The 21,165-nt window shown below is 48.7% G+C and overlaps 1 protein-coding gene and 1 long non-coding RNA gene across 2 annotated transcripts in view; one reads left to right on the plus strand and one right to left on the minus strand.

Moving 5' to 3' along the window:
* Positions 1 to 7,426: 7,426 nt before the first annotated feature.
* Positions 7,427 to 10,721, minus strand: LOC309655446. The gene is made up of 2 exons (XR_014260843.1): positions 8,864 to 10,721; positions 7,427 to 8,183 (listed from the first exon to the last, which is right to left on the minus strand). It is a non-coding gene; the product is annotated as an uncharacterized lncRNA (long non-coding RNA).
* A 9,088-nt stretch (positions 10,722 to 19,809) lies between these two features.
* GATA3 (GATA binding protein 3) overlaps positions 19,810 to 21,165 on the plus strand; it is a 29,526-nt gene continuing 28,170 nt past the window's right edge. Inside the window, exon 1 of the mRNA XM_082450578.1 lies at positions 19,810 to 20,019. The gene's annotated coding sequence lies outside the window, so the exon portion shown is untranslated. The remainder of the gene's footprint in view (positions 20,020 to 21,165) is intronic.

Consider the following 21,165-nt stretch of genomic DNA (forward strand, 5'->3'; position numbering starts at 1 on the left):
AAAGTCCCAAAAGGGCAAAACTACACCGCGTGTTTCAGGATGCACACAAAGGTGGGAAAGCAAGGAGGGACCCTCATAAAAGTAAGGATGGCGGCTTCCTCTGTGGGGAGAGAGGGGAGTGTGGATGTGGAAGAGGCGGCATAAGCAAGCTCGGGCTGCTTCCAGGTACAGGCAAAGTCTGATTTCCTGACCTGGGAGGTGGTTATACAGACACCACTTTATAGTCATTTGTTTAAACTGTATATATAAGTTTTAGCTATTTTTGTGCTTGTTCTTTTCTACAATTAAAAAAAATCTTAATTGAAAAAAAAAAAAAAAAACAGCAGTAAGTTGACAAAATTATAACATTCCCAGGAAGAAAGATTGGATCTGAAACTGAATAAAATCAAAAAATTGAGCCTTTCTAGAAAGATCAATCTACTGAAATAAATGTATCCTGATGCAATAGGTGTAAATCAAATTTTTGTTAATCCTGTCATGTTAAATGCCAGAGGAGAGTTTTGCTTAAAGGAAAAATACAGTGAATTCTCACTAAGGAAGTAAGGTAAGAGGAGAAAAAGCATTTATAAACACCTGTATGTTTTTTTTTAAAGTATGAGGAAAAAATTTATTTTACTCTGAAGGCTCAGTGAGACCATCAGAGCTTCCCAGGAAGGCTGCTGTGGAATGCAACCTTCTAGAAGCTCAGCTGACACCCTCTCAAATGTCATTTTCCACAAAGACCCCACATGGAAATAGGCCTGTGGGTGAGGTTGCTTTGTTGTTTGGTTTCATTTTGGGGAGAGCGCAGCACAGGACTGTAAAAATTTTGAATCTGAAAACCTTTAGGCAGACCACACGGTGGCCTTCCTTGTGACACGGGTGGGTTACCCGCCTGACTCCTAGGGTCGCTGTGCCCAGGAATCACACCCACTTCCAGTAAGTGCGCGTCAAGCCAAATATTGTTTGAAGTGTGATAAAAATATTTTTGGCTTACCATATTTTCACCGATTTTTAAAAAATTGAATTGGCCAGACCTAGGCCCCCATTAAAGTGCATACAGGCTGTTTGGTGAGCTTCATGCATTAAATTGATATTTTCTGTTTTATAGGTCTTCTTTTCACATTGCATTTAGATCTTTAACTAAATTTTAAGGAATCTAGACAGCAAGATAGTAGCCAAGAGCACACTTTTTTCTTAGTCAGAACCTGGATCTGAATCCTGACTGTGTTGCTCAACTGCTGAATGAACTTCAATAAAGAATTTAATTTCTCGGGGCTTCCCTGGTGGTGCAGTGATTGAGAGTCTGCCTGCCAATGCAGGGGACACGGGTTAGAGCCCTGGTCTGGGACGATCCCACATGCCGCGGAGCAACTAGGCCCGTGAGCCACAATTACTGAGCCTGTGCGTCTGGAGCTTGTGCTCCGCAACAAGAGAGGCCGCGATAGTGAGAGGCCTGCGCACCACGATGAAGAGTGGCCCCCACTCGCCGCAACTAGAGAAAGCCCTCGCACAGAAACGAAGACTCAACACACCCAAAAATAAATTAATTAATTTAAAAAAAAAATTTAATTTCTCTAAATCTCAGCTTCCTTCTCTGTAAAAGGAGAATAGGACTGTCTTCTTTGGGTAATTATAAAAATTGAATAAGATCATATGTAAAGCATTTAACACATGGTAGGAGCTCAACAAGTGGGAGCTATAGTATCTATTGTGGGTTTTTTTTTTTTTTTTTTTAGTTTAATTTGTTAATAGGTACTACCTTGCTCTTCCAATAAATTTTCAGTGCTCTATAAATTCTGAATTTTCTATGAGACTCAGATTCCGGATTTCGACACCCCATCAAAACAGCGATCTTACAAAAAAAAAAAAAACAGCGATCTTGGCCAGCAATCCCACTCCTGGGTATATATCCTAAAAAGTTGAAGGCTCTCATTCAAAAAGATACATGCACCCCAGTGTTCATAGCAGCACTATTTACAACAGCCAAGACATGGAAGCAACCTAAATGTCCACTGACAGATGAATAGATGAAGAAGATGTATATATACAATGGAATACTACTCAGCCATAAAAAAGGAATGAAATAATGCCATTTGCAGCAACATAGATGGACCTAGAGATTATCATACTATATGAAGTCAGAGAAAGATAAATATATGATATCACTTATATGTGGAATCTAAAAAATAGTACAAATGAACTTGTTTATAAAACAGAAACAGACAAACATAGAAAACAAATTTATGGTTACCAAAGGAGAGGGGAGGGGAGGACTAAAATAGGAATTTGAGAGTAACATATACACACTACTATATATAAAATAAACAACAAGGACCTACTGTATAGCACAGGGGACTCTACTCAATATCTTGTAATAAACTACAATGGAAAGAATTGAAAAAAAGAATTTAGATAGATATATGTATATGTATAACTGAATCACTGTGCTGTACACCTGAAACTAACACGATATTGTAAATCAACTATACTTCAATTAAAAAAATTTTTTTTCATTTAAAAAAGAGCAATGCTCTTTTGATGCTACAGTCGAGGCTGGAATGGTGGACAAGACATTAGCCAGGCGATTTTATTATCAGGCTATTTGATTACTGGACACAGAAGGCCACCAGGAGAAAGACTTCCTCCCAGTGCCCATTTTCTCCAGCTCAATTTTACACCCATCTGTATGGTACCCAGTGGTGGAGAGCGGAGGGAGAGGTATGCCGCTGTCAGCAGGCCTGGATGACCGATGTTGATATGCAGCAAGTCAAAGTGCAATGGATTTGGCATTGGCACTTTCTGATTCTTATGCTGAACAATCTCAGAGAACTAGACGAAACAGTAAATCATGGAGGACAAGGCCTTGCTGGCCTTCACCCACATTCAGCAGGCACACGGTTGCCTGTCCATTCCTGAGAACAAACTCAGGCCTCAGTGCAGGAAAGGGATCAGATAAAGGAAGGAAACCTAACTTACACTTAAAACAAGGAGGAATTTCTCAAAGCCTTCTGAATGTAGTCCGGCTGGAGGGATGCACTGGAGTCTAGAGCACCCCCTAGTGGAGGAGCTGTCACTGCACCACCCCCCCCCGCTTCCCTATGTGCTTAGGAATCCCTTCCACGCACAAGCATTTGTGTTCTGGAGTCACTGCATTCATCTCTGGGCTCAGGCCATGAGGATGGAAATGTCCCATCACTTCTGCTCCGGCCAATACCGGGGCCATGGCCACATGGACTATGCAGCACTTGAGATGCGGCTACTGCAGCTAAGAAGCTGAATTTTTAATTTCGTTTAATTTTAACTAATTGAAAAAAATTTGTAAATAGTAATTTAAACTAATAGAAAATTTAAAAAATGATAATTTTAACTAATTGAAATGTAAATATCCACAGGTGGCTAGTAGCTAGCACATCATTGCAGTTCTAGGACAGACACAACCGTGGATGTTCTTTGCTCCTTCGCTGTAGCTCTGACCAGGAAGCACTGACGTCACAGCCTCACTTCCTAACTGTCTGCCCAACTCTCCCAAGGGCCTCAGCCCCTCCATTTTGAAACAAAGAGGTCCCATGAGGTCTACATGCTCCTTGTAGCTCTCACATTCTGTGCTCGAGACTTCAAACGTTATAAATAAATTAGTTCCGTTTCAGAGGTAGCAACACGTCAAATCTATCCGATGCCTGTTAGGATGTCAGGTCCATAGGTGAAGGGATATGTGTGTGTCACGTGAAAGGAACCCAGTCAGAAATGACTCACCCTCAACATTTTTAAAGTGTGGATTTCATTGAAAATAACGTTAAAAAATAGGCTTAAAGTTAAAAAACTGAAATAAAATCAGGATACGAAAAGTAGGCACATCCTTTTCCGGTTGTTTACCTCTTGTAAGAGCACATTTTTAGGAAGAACAGCAGAAAGGCATCTCTCCACCAGGTACAATGGCTGTAGCAGTGGTGGGGTGGCCGAGAGTTGCTGACGGGGTGGATACATTCCCTAACATTTCCTGCATGGGAGGGTATCTTTAACAGCATAGAGTTATTTATATTGCCTTATTGTCAACAGATGGAAGAAGGCAAGAAAACACAGAGTTTAATGTTTTCAACTTACTAACAGTTTTTCATTAAGTCCACATTTTGTATATCCAGGAGTCTGCCCCTATCAGTTATCAGTGGTTTGTATGAGATTGTAGTGAAATTTTTCTACTGCACTGATTCAACCATTAATAGGAACACACGATATACTTGTTCATATACATACACTGAGTCTATGGACTTGGGAACCACTTCCATGCCCTTTCTAGCATCTTGGATATAATATAAACCCTTTCAACATCTGCTTCATTTCTTGGATGGTTAGTTATTTGTTCAAATGTTTTTATGGACAAATCATTGTCACTGAACTTTGTTTCAAATCACTAAAAACAACACAGGAGCTCTGCTTATTGATTACAAAATACCAAGCCCTTACTGGAGGGCTTCAAATTACCAGACCGCCCAAACTAAGCTAGCCCACGTTTCAGTTTGTAGTCACAGACAATACAGCAATTTAATGCAGCAGAAATCCTGACCGAATTCAAAAGATGGTATTTCTGCCATAAGAAGCGTATTTACCTCCTTTCCCAAGCAACTGGTTAATGCTGACATTTGACAGTGGCCCACTTTGTCTCTGAGAAGTTTGTGGACACAGATTCAGCTGAAGGATGTTTATATAAAAATACATGGTGTAATTAAGACCTACAGCTCACAGCATTCCCTAAGTATATGTTCATGTATAATTTTTACAATTATGCAGTTTACAGACACAAAAGTCACATCACATGGCTATCATTTTTAATATGTATCATGCACTTAGAAACAAGAATCTGGCTTCATTTAAGCTGTTAATCATGTTTCATTGGTGCTCAAAGATCAGAAGGAAAACAGAAGGTTTGGAGAAATCGTAAGGAAGGGCCGAGGTGAGCTGCCTCTGCCCCAGTCACTGCTCAGGTGTGATGACAGCCCACGTCGCTAAGACAAACAAACCTCAACCCTGCCTTTCGATGGTCTTGGCTGGCATTGTCTGAATTTTTTTTTTTTTCCCACAAGAAAAGCTGGTCTTTCATATTAAGTGGAGTCATGTCCGAAATTGGACAAACAGTATATTCAGAGCTCAAGTGGAGACAGTGCCCTTTATGTAAAGAAGCGGCGCAAGGTTTAAAAAGTGTGCTAGGGTTTCAGTAACTTGATTGTTTAGACTCAGGTGAGGGCACCAACGCTTTGAGCCAAAAAAAAAAAAAAAAAAGGAAAGAAAGAAAGATTAATCACGTTGTACCTAAGCCAATCCACTAATCACGAATACAAAATATGGTGCTAAGATATGAAGGCGCTACAGACATGCCACCAAAAGCTGGATGTGAAAGTAAACATTCCAAATTCCCTACCCCCCTCTCACAGCTAATCTGATGGAGCCACCCAATGGCTTTCCACCAGGGTAAAGGGAGCCGGCTGCCTCTGAGTCTAGGCAGGCTTTGAAATGGCCTTCCATTAGAAACCCGGTAGAAGCATCTCCTGGGATTGCTGCCGTGCTCCGTTGCCGCCTGTCAGGTCGCCACAGCCACCCCGCAGCAAACCCCATGGAAATGGAAAGCACCACGTGACTGCCCAGGTCCACCCCGTCTCTGTTTTCAAGGTCTTTCCTGAAAGTTGGCCACACAGATAACCTGGTTTCCATGCTATTTATTGCCCAGGAAGGAGGAAGGGTTGAGCCCAACCCCTTGGGGATGTGAACTTGCGGTTCCAGGGAGTCTAGGGGATCAAATCTGATGCTTTCAGGGCTGAGCTGCCCCAGAGAGTGAATCCAACCGCAGCTTTCTTTTAGAACCAAAAGGGGAACCGAATTACAATAGCTCTTTCTTATTTGTGACACATGGTGGGGGGGGGGAAGAAAAGAAAAGAAAGCTTTCGCTAGTACTTTAGGACATATGTAACCTGTGGCTTTTGCAAATAGTCGTTTTTCTACATTGAGAATGAATTCCCCTTAATATTCTTTTTATTAACTGAAACATCATTTTACCCGAGATCCCCATTTACTGGTGGCAAATCTGGTCACTTTAGAGACCCAGGATCACTTCTCCCATCAAAATTACTTAGTCTGCAAGTTAGGGAAGATTCTATGCTTGGGTCAAACTCCTGCCCTCCTTCTTAGCGTTTTAGCAAAGATAAAATTCAGATGGTGTTTTTAGTAAAAAATGATTGCCTTCTTGTAAAAGATTGCACTAAAGACAACAGCGGAATGATCATTTTTTTTCCAGCAGCACACAAATTTGGTCTTTGGAAATGGATTTATGAAACAGCTACCTTTGATGTACTTTGAGGCTTTCGTTTTGGGTGAGTTCTGGACATAGCCTGACTTGGGGACCCATCTAGGTAAAGGATGATGTATCTCACCAGGCAAGACATCGTTAAAGACAGTGAAAAACTAACCTCCTCAGCTTTGAAAAATAAATGTTTATTCAGCCATCAGTTTTGGATAAGACTCTGCAACTTCCAACATGTTGACAGGTTGGTCATCTCTGGCCACCATATTCCTCACAAGTATTGAAAAGCACATTTTTACCTGTTTGTAGCTGCTCAAAAGATGTTTGTGTTGATTTCCCAAGGTTCTGCCACTCTTTTGAAGACTAGATTTCACTCTGTAAAATCCAGTTCCTCAGACCTGCTCGGCTTTTGTGTGGTTGGAACAGCACACCCTGAAAAAGTATCAAGGGTCAACTTGGTTCAGAGGTCCGGCTGACGGTTTAAAGTTATTTAGAGAAAATCAGGCGCTGATGTACTATGACATAGATGTACTCACACACAGAAAATACCTCCTCCTCATTCAAAGGAGCTAAAAATGTAGGTCCCATTTCTGGCTCGTTAAATAAAGTTCCCTGTTGCAGGATTATTTATCATGGTTAGCGGTTGCCATCAGTCATGAAAAGTTAACGAAGACCTATTGGGTTTATCTATAGGCAGCTAAACAAACATATCTTGCTCTTCTGTTATCTTCTTGTTAACAAAGCCCTATCAGGGTGTTCTCAACATCAGCATTTACTGCACAGGGGCCCTTTATCTGGGATGATATATAGGGAGACCATCAATTAGTGTGAGAGTTTGTAGATACCTGCCATATATTCATGAGGGCGAGAGGCTTCCCCGTCTCTTGCTGTCACAAACACGGTGCAGCGCGGTTTTCTAGGTGGTGTCACTGCTCACCTTCTGGGCTTTGGCTGATTTCTGTCGCGGCCATGAAACTGTCAGAGTGCCTTTGGTCCAGGCAGAGCTGTGACTGCAGCAGAGCCAGCGACCAGGGCTGCTGTTCTCAACACACTTACACAAGCCCAGAGGACCAAGGTCCCACGCAGCGATGTTGAGAAAACACACAGAGAAACAGGAGCCTTGGTGTAAGTGTTGTTTTCGCCTAAGCATTTAAAAAAAAATTGTTACTACCCAGTCGCTTTATACAGTTTGGAAGTATTGAAGCAGACACTTTAGTTGTGGGTGTGTAGCTGAGGGAAAAGGGGAGACTGGTCACCGGAGTGGCATCTAGAATCTCCAACTTCACTCATTCTGATCCCGCTGTTCGTCTGCATAAAGACCATCGCTGGTTCCCCAGTGCCCACAGGACAAGGCCGCGTAGCTTGACTCCGTGACACTTCACTGCCCTGTGTCCCTACCTCTCCCACTCCTCCCCTGCTCTGGGAACTGCCTTTCCCATCCTTTATCAAACTCTCCGGACCCTTTCCCCACCCCAGTGCCATCGAACCTGCCTGTTCACTTCTGGAATACCTCTTGCCCCCTGCACCACTCTGTGAGCTCATAAGCATCCGGAGAGTCAGATCAAGCTTCACAATCTGGTAAACATTCGAAGACACTCCCAAGCATTCTGTCCTCTGGGCTCACACAGCAGGCATTTCACAGAGTGTTTATTGCATCTCGAATGATTTACTTGTTTGTCCTTCTCCCCACTCTACCTGTACACAGAGACAGCTTCCTGCTTTGTGGTCTCAGAGCTTAGCAGGGTGCCCATTATGGGGACACAGTATTAAAGGAAGGAAGGAGGGATGAATGAAGAACTAGAAAGGCCGGTAACCCCACTGATAATCCGCAGCGCACACTGAGGTCTCCCGGAAGGAAAGAAGTCCCAGGAGCAGGGGTGAGGGCTGGTCACAGCCAGACAGGATGCGTCACCTGTAAAACAGGGATAAACCTATCTTACAGGGTGTTCTGAGGTTAATGAGCATTACCCTGTAACTGATATATTTTATGATGGATGCAGTCACTGTTATAATATAACCAGGTTGTTATTGTTATGGCCTTGGGTGTAAGTGCCCCAGCTTCCTGTAACCTGGACGGTCCTTTCCTTAGAACAGAGTTTCAGCAGTTTGGTTTCCCCAAGATAACTCAGCTGCCTGGTGAGTTGTGTGACACGTGGTGCCCTACAACACATGGATGGCAGATTGTCACACCTAAAGCTGACCCTAGCAGAGACTCCCAGGGCCACCGAGTGTGCTAGCACTATTGTCACCTCCACTTCCCAGCCCGACTGCACACGGGAGCAGGCCCCTGAGGCCCGCTGCGGCCTTTCTCCTCCCATTCCTCGGATGCCCCGAAACCACACTCAGCCCCCCACCCCGAGCCAGGCGTGTTCCCAAGGCGGCAGGCCGTGTCACCTCCGTGTCTGAGCAAAGCACCCCTCGCTCCGGGGGCAGGAAGGAGCTGGGGTCACCCGTGCAAACGGCATACCCTCTGGCCTTCAGTATCGCCGGTGGGGTCGTGACAGGCCATGGGCAATTCCGGGCTCGGGGAGGGAAGTTGACCCCTCGCAGCCCCCTGGAGCATCTACACCTGCTGATCTAAGAGCCCCCGACCTTTGCCCCGCCGCTGCACGGCTCTGTGTCCCCGCTGGCGTCTTCAGAGCAGCGAGCCATCTCCGAGGCCTGGTCCTGACGGGAGGGGGGCAGAAGGGGGGGGGCCGCGACAGGCCGCAGTGGGGGCGACCCTGGCTGTGGGTGAGGCAAGCGTGTCCCCCGCGGACCCCAGGGTGCGTGGGTGCAGGGGCGGCGAAGGCAGTGCCTGGGGCCTGGGGCTGGTGGAGGCCAGGTATTCCCGGGTCAAGGTCACAGAGACCGCTCTGGAGCCCGAGACTCACTCCCTGAGGCCCCAGTGGGTCCTCCCGTGAAAAACAAAGACTGGGAGGGGCGAAAGGGAAGAAAAAGTCAGGAAGGAAGGAAGGGAGGGAGGAAGGGAGGGAGGGAGGTACTGGGAGAAGATGGGAAATAGAGGCCGTGCAGTCCTACGCCCTCACCACCGCCCTTTGGCTTTGGGGGCCTTGCAGGCTGGGAAGACAGATGTTTGCCGTGCTTGCTTTAACGGAGACCGTTCTCGGGGTCGTGTTCTTGACTGACCGCCCCAGACGGTCCGGTTCTTCCACTCCCCACCTGCCAGCCCCAGCCCCAGGCCGCCGCAGCCGGAAGCCTGGGGACCAAATCCATCCATCTCGGAGCCTGCGCCCCCCTCTGGCCCTTTTCCTGGCCAAACTGGGAACAGAAACCTAAGACCCGTGCGCTCCTGGCAGGTGGCTTCTCAGGAGCCAGGGCGGCCAGCGCGCCCGGAGGGGCCGGCGGGCGCAGGTCCCCAGGAGGGGAAGAGAAAAGGGGTGTCGCCGAGGGAACACTCCGAGAGAGGGGACAGCGGGTGACTATACATTAGGAGGGTAGACAACGAAGGGGCCTGGAAAGCCGGTTCCCGTCTGCACTTAGATGCTGCCCCCTCTTCTTATCCCCGAGGTCCCAGAGGTAGCGTCACAGAAGACCTCAAACGGCAGATGGGGAAGTGGGGGCACCTCTGGCCCCCGCGCGACGGTGGCAGGTGAGGAGTGTCTGCGTGGGGCCCACGCACCTGAGAGCAGTTAGTGCCAACACGGAGCAGGCCAACGATGCCCCCCCCGCAGTACAAGTGCAAACTAGTTTCTGTGTTGGGGGAAAAGAGAGAATAAAAGTTTAATAAACGTGTGCTGTGTTGTGAACGACTTTGTGACGACCTCTGTTGCCAATGGCCTATGCACGCGGAATAATGGTCTCCTTGCAGACAGGGAAATAGCTTAGCGCTATCATCGTTGCCTCGGTAACCATCAGAGTCCCCATCTAGCAAGAGAGAAATGAGTTATGAAAAGGCTTGAGTGAAGAAGGGATTAACACATGATCCCAGGGACAGTATGTCAATCAAAATCAACTGAGAAATTACACTGCTCTATTTGAGAATTTCTCCGGAACCCGAACGGTAGTGGAGTTGGGTGCGTATTTTCTCTCTCTCTCTCTTTTTTTTTTTTAATTTGAGAAAGAAGGGGGAAAGTAGCATCGTGATTAGTCTTCGTGACTATCGCTGAGAATTACACTGAGGAGAGGGAAAAACTCAACAAAAGGAGGGTTAAATAGACCCCCCCCCAGCCCACCCGGCACGTCCGGGCACCTCGCTCTTGTGTTCCGGCCCCCGCGCTCCTCCTGTCCGTGGCACTCACCCCCCACTCCGCAGGCTAGAAGCCCGGGGTCCAGGCGCTCGGCCTCGGACGGACCCCGAGCTGCGCCCGAGGAGGCGGAGGTGGGGAGCGGGGCACTGGGAGGGGCAGGGCAGGAAAGACATTGCGGACCTGGCTCACGGTCCTGGAGCCTGAGCGGCAGCCTCCGAAGCAACCTCTTGCCGGCTGCCGACTGGCTCGACTTGATTTTCGACTCAGCGTTCGGCGAAATGAATCGTCGAGTCTGGTGCACACACCCCTCCCCCCCCCACCGACCCGCCCGGTAGCCGCCAGCCCTCAGCTCCCACCCCCAACCCCCCAGCTCCTGAGGCTGGCGGCTGAGACGCCCACGCACGCAGATCAGCGCGCGTGCAAACACAACCCCCCACCTTGCTTGCGCACAGAGACCTGGGTCTCAAAAATTAAAAAAAAAAAAAGACACCGTGAAGTCCTAAGGAGCGACCTTGGGTTAATCGATATCTAACCCCGCGCGCGGTGCGCCTGCAGCTCCGCTTTGCGCCCAAAGGCTGAGTCCGCTTGGGCTTCCGCTCTGGCTCTGGAGTCGGGAATTTTGAAGGAAACCTCAATCCGCACCCCCTCCTCTCCCAAAAAGAGGATGCTCTCTTTGGGAAACACTTGAGAGGCACAAGACTGCTGGAGAGAGAGCGCCTAACGAGTCTGGGTGGGCTGGAGCAGGGCACGCGGGACTTCCCTAGACGGCGACCCCCAGAATAATCGAGAATAACCGCCGTTGCTCCTGGAGGCGGAGCCCAGGGCGGGGCAGGGGTGGAGTGGGGGGGAGAACCCTGCAGGCTGGACTGGGGGAGTTTGAAGCTCTCGCTGCTGGAAGTCTGGCCAGCGCCTGTGGCCGAGACGCGGGGGGGTGGGTACCGGGGTCCCCAGGGCGCATGGGGGCTGCAGACCTGGTCACCTCGGGGACGCCCCCCTCCTGATTAACCGCTCTGGGCCTGCAGCCTGCTTTTTCCGCACGAAGAAGGGACCTTGGCCATCCTCTGGTCCTACCCCCTCAATTAGCAGGTGGGGAAACTGAAGCCTTGAGGCAATACAATGACAAAAGGTACCCGTTGAAGCGCTGGAGAAGCGCCCAATTTCTTAACTTCGCTTTAGAAAATTGGCCTCATTATATAAAAATAAAAGTTTTAAGGAACTTTCCTCCAACTGAGAGCCTTGCTTTGCCCTGCGGGGCGAGGAGGTGCGTGGAGGCGCTCTCAGCCCACGTGTGTCTGGGTGTTCATTCCTCATTCATTCATTCACGCATCATTCATTCACTGGCCTTCCCTCCGCCCGCCTTACTCCCCCGCGAGTCCCACACAAGTTTCAAGTCCCGAGCGCCCTGCGCGGTTAACTAAATCGCCTTGACCCCGGCGCTATTTGATATTTGCCTCTTTGACACTCATTTAGGGGCTTGGAGCAGCGACGCAGACATTGGACAACTCCAGCCTGAAACCGAAGCCTTATGGAAGGGGGGGACGGGGAGAACCTGATAGCTGGAAACTCGTTTTCTCCAAAGGCTTTCGGGACATTTTAGCCCGGCTCCAGGTCCTCGGAGCGCCAGGGCGCCGCCAGTGCGGGTGTAAACGTTAAATGTTAGCTATTTGTTCCGATGATTGGCATGGAAATCGACTCTTTCTTGTCTTCTTTTTTTCCTCCTTCTGCCTCTTTCCTTTCCTTTCTCTCTCTCCCCTCCGGATTCCCACAAATACTAATTCAACCAGTGGCTCCTCTAATCCGCCTTCCCTCCCGGCCCCGCCGCCACCCAAGTCAGAAGACTCCCGATTTGGGGAAAACTAACACAACAATAACAAGCCAGGCGAGGCAAGGGGCCACTTTTCTGGTTTCGCTCCACTTCTGGAGGCGACACTATTCAGTGCGACGAACTCCTCGTCTCCTTTTTCTTAGTCCCTTGTATCTTTTTTCTTTTCCTTTTTAAAAAAAATTTTTTTTTTGGCCTTTCATTTCTTTTAAACAGCGCTGGAGGGAATAAAGTGTTGGTGGCATATTAGAAATTCAGGAGGGCTGTGGTCTCTATTAACAGAGACAAACAGATGACCAGATAAGGGAGTCGCCTGGTTTCAAAACTTGCAGTTTCTGCTTGAAGGGAGCAACCCAACAGAGCATCTTACCCGGACCCCGACCCGGCAATGACCGGCTGCCCAGAAAGGGAGGAAGGGCCACACAGTTAAGGCTGGGTGCCAACGGCACTCCCCCAGCCCATCCACGTTCCAGATCTCAGCCCAATCCCCCCTACCCCACTCCCTAATTCTCTAAATAAACCCATTCATTCCAGACTCCCCATTTCCGAAGGCTCATCCTACCCCTCCCACCCCCTTCCCATCATAATTCTCCATTTCTCTTATTTGTCCTGTCACTACCTATACCCTCTGCCATCAGAACCTTTTCAAACTCTGATTAGTGAGGCTTTATTCGCCTCACTCACCCTTTCCCCCGCACCCCTCTCTCCCCTTCTCCCTCCTTCTTAAAAGATTTTGGAGCTGAGAAGATAAGATATGCAATCCTCTATCGGGAATCCTGTAATATTAAAGATCAAACGTGGCATCAATGGAAGACCAAATGCAGAGAGAAACAAAAGGGGGAGGCTAGGAGATGCTCATCAGCTAATTACAGCTGCAAATATTATGCAAATTTATCTTGGCACAGAAATGGAGAAAGCGAGTTTAAGTGTGGAGATAATGCCGGAAAATTGAATGTTCATCTGGGCATGGGAATTGGCCCAGCAGGCTCCATTGGTCTGTTTCATCTAGGGAAGCACCGTTTTTATACTCCTATCAGATCATCTGCTCTTCACCGGTTGGGGCTGAGAAATTAATATTACTTATAATTGATACTTGAAATTCTTGGAGTGATGTGTCCTGAAGAGCAGGGAAAAGAGAGGAAAAGGGAGAGGGGGAAGGGATGAAAAGGAGGCGGGAAGGGAGAGAAAGAGAGGGGAAGGAGAGGCAAGTCCTACAATATTGGACCCAGAATTGGAACTAGACATCTTTTAAGTCCACTGAACTAAGGCCAAAGTGAACAGAAAGAGAAAATATCCCAGAAAATCAGGTCTCTCTCTCTCGACCACCCCCTAAAACCTGAAATAGCTTTATAATCAAGATTCAAGCTTTTAAAATCTATAATGATTTGGCTGCCTACTTGGCTTGAGAGAGTGGGGGCAGGATCAGGAGTGGAGACTTGAACTCCAGATAGCTGGGAACCTACGGTGGTCTCAGGAGAGGCTGCAAGATGGGTAGAAGTGACCAAGTGGGACTCTTTGCAGATCTAAGCAGAGGGAGGAGAGTAGATCTGGCTCTATAGACCCTCACCCTTACTCCCGCCCCAACTGTTCCATTTCCTCCATCTTTACCGGCCTGTATTCAACTTTCTTCAACTTACTCAAAAACTGCCTGGGAAATTATATTCCCAGGAAACAAACTCCATATCCTTACACGTCATAAGTTAATGTTCTTAAGCGTAGGGGAGGAAGGGAGATAATAGAAACTACAGTGAACAGAAAAGAATTCTTAAAAAAAGGATCAAGTCCTCCTTCCCCCTCCCAGTACAAAGTCTACTACAACCTAGAGCAAACGTAGAGAATGTCAGATGAGCATTATTCGGGTGCAAGCCATCCAATTACCAAGAAATTATGATCTGACGTCAGGAGGGACAATTGGAGAGCGAATATGTATGAATCGCCTTTCACTGGTTTGCATATTTGCAACGATTGTTTAATCCAAGCAACAAGAAAGTAATCAACAGGCACAAAAAGCTTAAAGAGCAAATTACTAGTGACTCCTGCCCCTTCTACTTCCTGAAGCCAGGAGGTGGCTAGTGCTGTCAGGGGTAGGGAGGGGACTACGGGTGTAGCCTTGGATTCTGAAATCCATCCTGAAAGAGGCAGAGAGGAAAGCCTGTTGCGTTTAGATGACTTTTGTTCCATGGTCGTTAGGGCAAAAGACAAAAGAAACAAAAATGCCAATTATTGTAACTAATTAACCATTAAATGAGATGTGTGTCCTCTTCTCTCTAACTCTAAAGGAGGGAAGAGATGAGGGTAGGTGGGTGGGGGGCTCTGCGAGAACAGGCGGATCCACCCACCACTCTGCTCTGGGGGAGGGAAACCTGTACAATTCTGCATGTGTTAATAGACAAAGCCAGAGGAGCTGAATATATATAAAAATATATACACTTTAAAAAAGAGAGCAATGAATACCAAAGAGGAACCTGGAATTGATTTTTTTTTTTTCTTGTGTACTTGGAATGGGGCTGGAGTGGGCAGCGGGCAGGGTGGGAGCTGTGTTGGGGCAGGAGATGGTGAGGAGAGAAGAAATCTCAGAAAAATTAACATTATTGGTATCTTTCTATATAAAGATGCAAATGGCATTTTATCTCAACTTGGCTCTGTGCTTTCGTCAGTGTTTATGATTAATTATCTCTTTTTTCATAAAAATAAATCATGTTAAAAATTGGGATCTTGGTGCTGGGGAGAAACTAAGCGCTGGTTTCAGGTCGATCTTGTTAATTTCAGCCTGAAATTGACACACTAATTAAAGAGCAGAGCGGTAAAGCACGAGCAGGCAAGATTATACCCAGCTTTTTTTTTTTTTTTATCAGATCTACCTTATATTTTCCCAATTAAAAACTGCAAAAAGCAGTTTCATTGCCCCGGGATAAAAAATAAGGGCCCCCTTTCACAAGGTTGGCCATCACTTTCTACCATCAGATTCATTGTGATGTATTAGATGCAATAAATTATCCCATGTAACAAAACATTGGGAGCTGAAAGGCAGATAATCTGGAAAGCGGAGATAAGGATTCATTATTCCAAATCATTATGAATCCAACGTTGCCTCTGACTTCTTTCTTAATCAGCTCCTCTGATCCTGGATATGTGAGCAGTACAGATAAGGAAAGAGTCGTTTATAATTCTCCACCTCGTCTAATATTTTAAAATAAAGTCAGAGGCAAGAAAACGCCATAAAACACTGGTGAGCAGGCAAGCACCGAATGAAAAATCACTTCCATGTTATTATATCCACAGTAAGATTTAATTAAAATTCTCCACGTCCACGTGCTTTATTTTCAGATAGGATTTTTTCCCATCACGTAATAATTGATAGGAATTTGCAAACGGGGCTACTTATTTAGGGCGCCTGGGTGGAATAGGTCTGATTTTTTTTTTTTAATTTCCAGTCATTGCTTTGTGAAACTTTCATTTGAGACATCCATGGTTCCACACCACCCAGCGCCCCCCCCCGCCCCCCGCCCCGCAGTTTTGGTTAGAGAAACACAGGCAAAGTGCCAGACCAGAAACTTGAGTTTAATAAAAATGTTCTGTTAAAAAGAAAAAAAAAAGAAAGAAAAATGAAAGAACTAGTGAACGACCCTAGAGGGCCGTTTACTCCCTCTCAACACCCCACCCACCCTACACATTTCTAATAAAATAAATCTCAGTGAGTGTGCTTGAAAGATTGGAACTTTTAAACCAAGGCTAATCTGAGTGTGTGTTTTCGTCTGGCAGAGAGTGAACTTAGACGAACTAAGCCAATCTGAGGGTATATAAAGGACGGTAGAAAAATGGACAAGAGGAATGACGCTGTAGACCGATGCACAGGAGAAAAAAATATTACCTGTGTTTTACGGAAAACAAATGGGATGTGGGAAACCCGGAAGAATAAATATATGGTTCCCCCCCCCCACCCCGAGCCCTGCTTAGAACAACTCTAAGTGGCGGCACATTCTTAGTAAGATTGGAGATTCTGCCAGCGGTTATTTCTTCCTACGGGGTCTCCTTTTTCTTTATCCAACAGGTGAAGTTCCTATCTGCGCGGCCATCGCAGAGATCCAGGGACACAGTGTTTCTATTATTATCTGTTAGTCATTTACTGATCCATCTTCTACCTCACATGCCCAGCGACTTCCCTTTATAGTTAAAATCCAATCAAACGCCTTAGCTTGTGGGACTGAGGTCCGACGCACCACGGGATTGAAAGCAGTCGATGCTGGTGCCAATTAGGATGGCGTGATTCCCTCCAGGAAGAACCCAAACCCAGCTCAGTCCCCAGGCCCTGGAGCCTCAGAACAGTTCTCTCCGTGGTTCAGCCTCTCAATCCAACCCGGGGAAGGAGGATCGCCTGTCCAGGGTTAAGGGATTAAAAGGCCGGTGGTTGGTGCTGGGGGCGGGGATGGGGAGAGTCAGGGGTGCAGGAACAGGTGAGCCGCACCTGAGTGTCCTCTGTATGTGGTGGTGGGGAGCTGGGTCGCTGCCTTCTGGCACTGGCGCTCCAGGCGCTTACCAAGCAAGGATTCCTCAATGAAAAGGCTCACTGGAGAGTCCTGAAACCTTGGGGGTGAAGTCACCCTCTCCCCCTCGGACTTGTTAGGACGGGGCAGCTCTGAGCACCTGGAATCCGTGGCCCCTCAGCGTTTAACATAGTCGCCCCCGAATAAGAGAGGGTCTTTTTTTGCTGTCTCTCACGCGCAAGTACACACACGCACACACACGCGCAGAGACCTGAACCGTGCACGAATCAGCGAGCCAGGGTGGTAGCTTTTAAAGTGCAGAAAGCGACTTGTAGCTTCATAAAAGCAACGTCTTTACCGTGTGCATGGGCCGATGTCCGCGAATCGAATAAATCTTTGGCCCGTCTGGCTAAGCGACCAGCGTCTTTCCTTCACTTTGTTTACTTCTCAGGATAAATTCTCTCCTTTCTTCACCCCCCTTCCCACCCACCGCCCCCCATCAAATCTCCCCCAACCCTCCTGGAATAATTCGCTCCTGGACCCTAATTAGCAGCACTTTGCACCGCTAAGTCCATCAAGATAACAAGAAATGCCCAGCTGGCATTTCTTCTCTGAATCTTGCCCCTGTCTGGCCATTAAATTCAAAATCAGTTATATTTTAATTAAGTCCTTTGGATTTTTCTTTTTTTAAGCCCGAGTGTCTTTGGCAGTCGAATTTCCTTAAACTATAAGCCTTCCTTTACTGAAGGTAGAATTGGGCGATGGGGGAGCGGTGTGCACGCGATCAGATTTCTCAGTCCCTTAACCAAAGAGTCACTTTAGACCCAGAGACAAGCAAGTGCCCGCGTCAGCAGAAAAGGAACGGGGACAGGGGCCGCCAGACCGGCCGGAACCGGGCGGAGGGTCGCGGGCGCGCGCTGGGGACAGAGTGGCGAGGGTGGGGGTGGGAGGGGTGGCGGAGAGGGAGCCGGCCTGGGGTTCCAGGGGGTGCAGGGCAGGATCCTGATTCTACGGGTAAAGGCTTTCAGGTTGGAGGTGACTCTGTGGTGGGGGAGGGAGGAGGGGGGAGGGGGGAGGGATGGGAATCTCCAAAGGGCCCAGAAGCCGGAGGGCAACTGGAGAAAGAGGCAAATGGCCCCTCGGGCCTGGTGGACCGCGAGGCGGGGGTACTGCTAATATCCAGTTTAAGGAGACAGCTACCGCCATCTGGGTGATGGATGACCCCTCCTGGGCCCCGGGGTCCTACTCTCCACGAGGCAGCGAGCGAGGAGGAGCGAGGTGGCCTAGGGACCCCGAAGGGCCCGGAATCCCCGCGGCCCAACCCTTGGCGGCCCTCCCGGCACAGACCACAGCTCCCCGAGATGCGCCAGGGCAACAGGTTGGGGGAAGACTGTCAAAAGAGTGACCTTCTCCCCAGCGATCTCGAAACGCGCGGCCCTGCGGACTCTGCGCCCTGGCGCCGAAAAACTTGGCTCTGCCACTTGGTGGCGGAAGGCGGGGGCAGAGGGCAGCAGGGCAGAGGAGGGGCTGAGTCGGGACGCGAGGTGGACTTTGGGGCCTCCTCAGGGGCAGGGAGACCCCCCTTTCCTCTCCTGGCCAGGTCGGCAAACGATATAAGCCCCTTTCTCCAGCGGCTCTCGGCTTAAACCTGGACCCGGAGGATGCCGAGCGGGGCGCAAAGCCGTCGGTGCTGTGTCTGAGTTCAGGGGCCTTGAGCGGCTGCAGGCAGGCGGGGCTCCAGGGCGGGGGCAGCAGCCCATCCCCGATCTGGATGCCCGCCACCTGGGCAGCGCTGGGTACCTGCTCTCCTCGACCCTCCCCCACTTCCCTCCGCGTCGCCGCCCCACCTCTGCCCTCTCACTCTGACCCTGCTGACCAATGGCCTCATCCTCCCCCCAAGGGACAACCACCCCTGAACGCTTGGCACCGTCAAATTGGGCCACTCCTTCCTACCGAACTGGTTCCAGCACAAGAAACTTGTTGACTTCCTGGCCCAGCGTTGGACACATTTTATTTCTCCCCGAAGATTGATTTATTTTTAAAGTCAGTCTCCATATTCTTATTGTATAAATATTGTGAAGGGAAAACTCTACCTGTCAAAACAAATGGATGCTGACCTTTCGACCCCAATGTTTATGGAGTTTCATTTTACTCTTGCCAAATTTATTCATGGCAGAGTCCCTCCTTGAATTATTTTGACCTCCCACCAGCAGAAGTAGGGATGGTACAGGAGAGGGGGGTTTCGAAGGGGAGGGCTGGAGTTTGTTGGGTCCAGTGGGTAGACTAATAGGATCATTTTCTTTCTGACATTTTATCTTCAGAGTGACCTCTGATTCTTGCTCCCTTATCTCGCTCTCCTAGAAGGTTAATTTCCCCTAGAAGTCTTCTTGAAAGAGCTTGGGAACCCTAGAGAGCCCATCCCCAAACCTCTACTTAGTGGGTGCACAGGTATCGCTACCTCCAAATGTTTTTATGGTGACCATGAGGAGAGCCAAAGAGTAGCAAGCAAGCCCAGAGCTGTCACTGGCCACCCTACTTTTCCTTTCACTGGCCAGCTGTGGCTGCAAGTACCGGAAGGTAGCGTGTATTCATTTTTGAAGCGTCAGCATATACAGAAACGGGTGGAACAGTCAGATGGGGGGGAGGACCTGAGGGGCAGAGACCCTGCTAATGGTGGCCGAGAGTTTTACTTCTAGATGCTCCCACTGGGTCCCCACTTCCTCCCAAAATGGGAGGGAAACTCTGCAAAAGCTTTTATATCTATGGTAGCTAATGACCCAGTCAACATTACTGGTGACATTTATAGTGTTAATTCCAGCCCTGCTAGAGACAGTGGACTTTGTAGGTGCCACGGGGCTTGGTCACATTTCAGGCAGTCTTTCCCCATCCCTCAACTCTGCCAGTGCCACACACTCCTGATGTGCGGTTTGCCTGTTTGCAAAAAGGGGTGAAATTCATTCCTCCCTCAGTCTTCCTCCCTCCCTCCCTCCCTCCCTTTCCCTCTTCGCAACCCGGAAGAGCTCCGTTCTCTACAGTGTGCAGAAGGCGGGGGAGGGTGTTCCTAGGAAGGATGCACATCACCCAGGTTTTACTTCTCGCTGGAAGCCCGCGTGAGATGCCGTAAGCAGCTGGGGCGGTGAGGACCGCAGCGGCGACAACAGTGGCGAAGTCTGCCTGTCATTTCTGCCTTCAGACCTCCAGCAAGTCAGGAAAAAATAAAAAACAGCTGGCCGCCGAGAGCAGGCTACCCAGGTCAGTGAATATCACTATCTTCTGTCTCTAACTCTGCAATGGCTTTCCCTGCTCCACGTGGAGAGAATTAAGAGGAGGTCTCCACTCCAGAGAGACAGCTGCCCCTGGAAGAAAGTGAACTAGACCCCAGTCCTTATTGTTCTTTCTGGTCCCTGGAAATCTTTGGCTTTCTGCAATGACCTTGGGCGCGCGTGGTGTGTGCATGTGTGTGTGTCCTTGTTTGGAGGAAAGAGCCAGTAGAACTAGGCATGCAAAGAAAAACTAAACAGAAAAATAAGAGATGGTGGGAATGCTTGGGAAGGGCTGGACATACATTTTCCACTTCAGGGAGGGCAGAGGGTTGGGGAATAGAACCAGTTTGAAGGAGCATCTCAGCCTTCTCCCCAAGGTGGCTGCAGGGTCCAGTGTCAATTTCATGTTTATTTCCCTCTGCCTACAAGTGACTGTTTAGGCTCATTGTCTCTGCATATAATTAAAGAAACAGCTGTGCACTGTGGGTTGAAAGTTGGAGCCCAGATGTGTGGGCATCTGGCATCCCTTGGGGAGCTGGTGGCTGGCAGGCGCCTTTGCTTCCAGGAGCACCCTGAGGTGGGTGAGAAAACCGCAGCCTGGGAGGGAGGGTGTCCAGGGTCCTGGGGAGTGGGAGGGGGAGAGGAAACAAGAACTCTACTTTCTCCCGGGACATTGGACCAACAGACCTCCAAGAAGTCACTCAATCAGCAGCAGTTCCCAACAAAGACAGATAACGTTAAAATGCAAGGGAAGTTGAGTGACTCTGAGTAGGAGAGTTGTTTTTATTCACCTTTCCTTCCTCTCAGACACCGGAGGGTGCTTTGAGGAAGTGGACACGGGTGAGTCTGTCCAGGGCAGGGGATGCAAAGGAGTCTAACCCGGAGGATCTCTCCTCTGCTTGGTTCCCAGTTCACCTGTGCTTTTCTCTTCCTCTGTCACCCACATTCACCAGGGCACTGGGGTTGTGGGGGGAGAATGAAGTTTAAAGGGACAGATAATAATAAAGTAACATTTGCAGCCCTCCCATCCCTTAGCGGCTGTGGTAGAAAAGGGGTGTGTGTGTGGAGGGGGGCTGTTGGTTGTGTGACAGGCTTGGGGCAGGGGGTCCCAGTCAGGCTGGTAGAGTCAATCGAG

Source organism: Balaenoptera physalus, assembly GCF_965194825.1.
Source record: "Balaenoptera physalus genome assembly, chromosome: 2".
Taxonomy (NCBI): domain Eukaryota; kingdom Metazoa; phylum Chordata; class Mammalia; order Artiodactyla; family Balaenopteridae; genus Balaenoptera; species Balaenoptera physalus.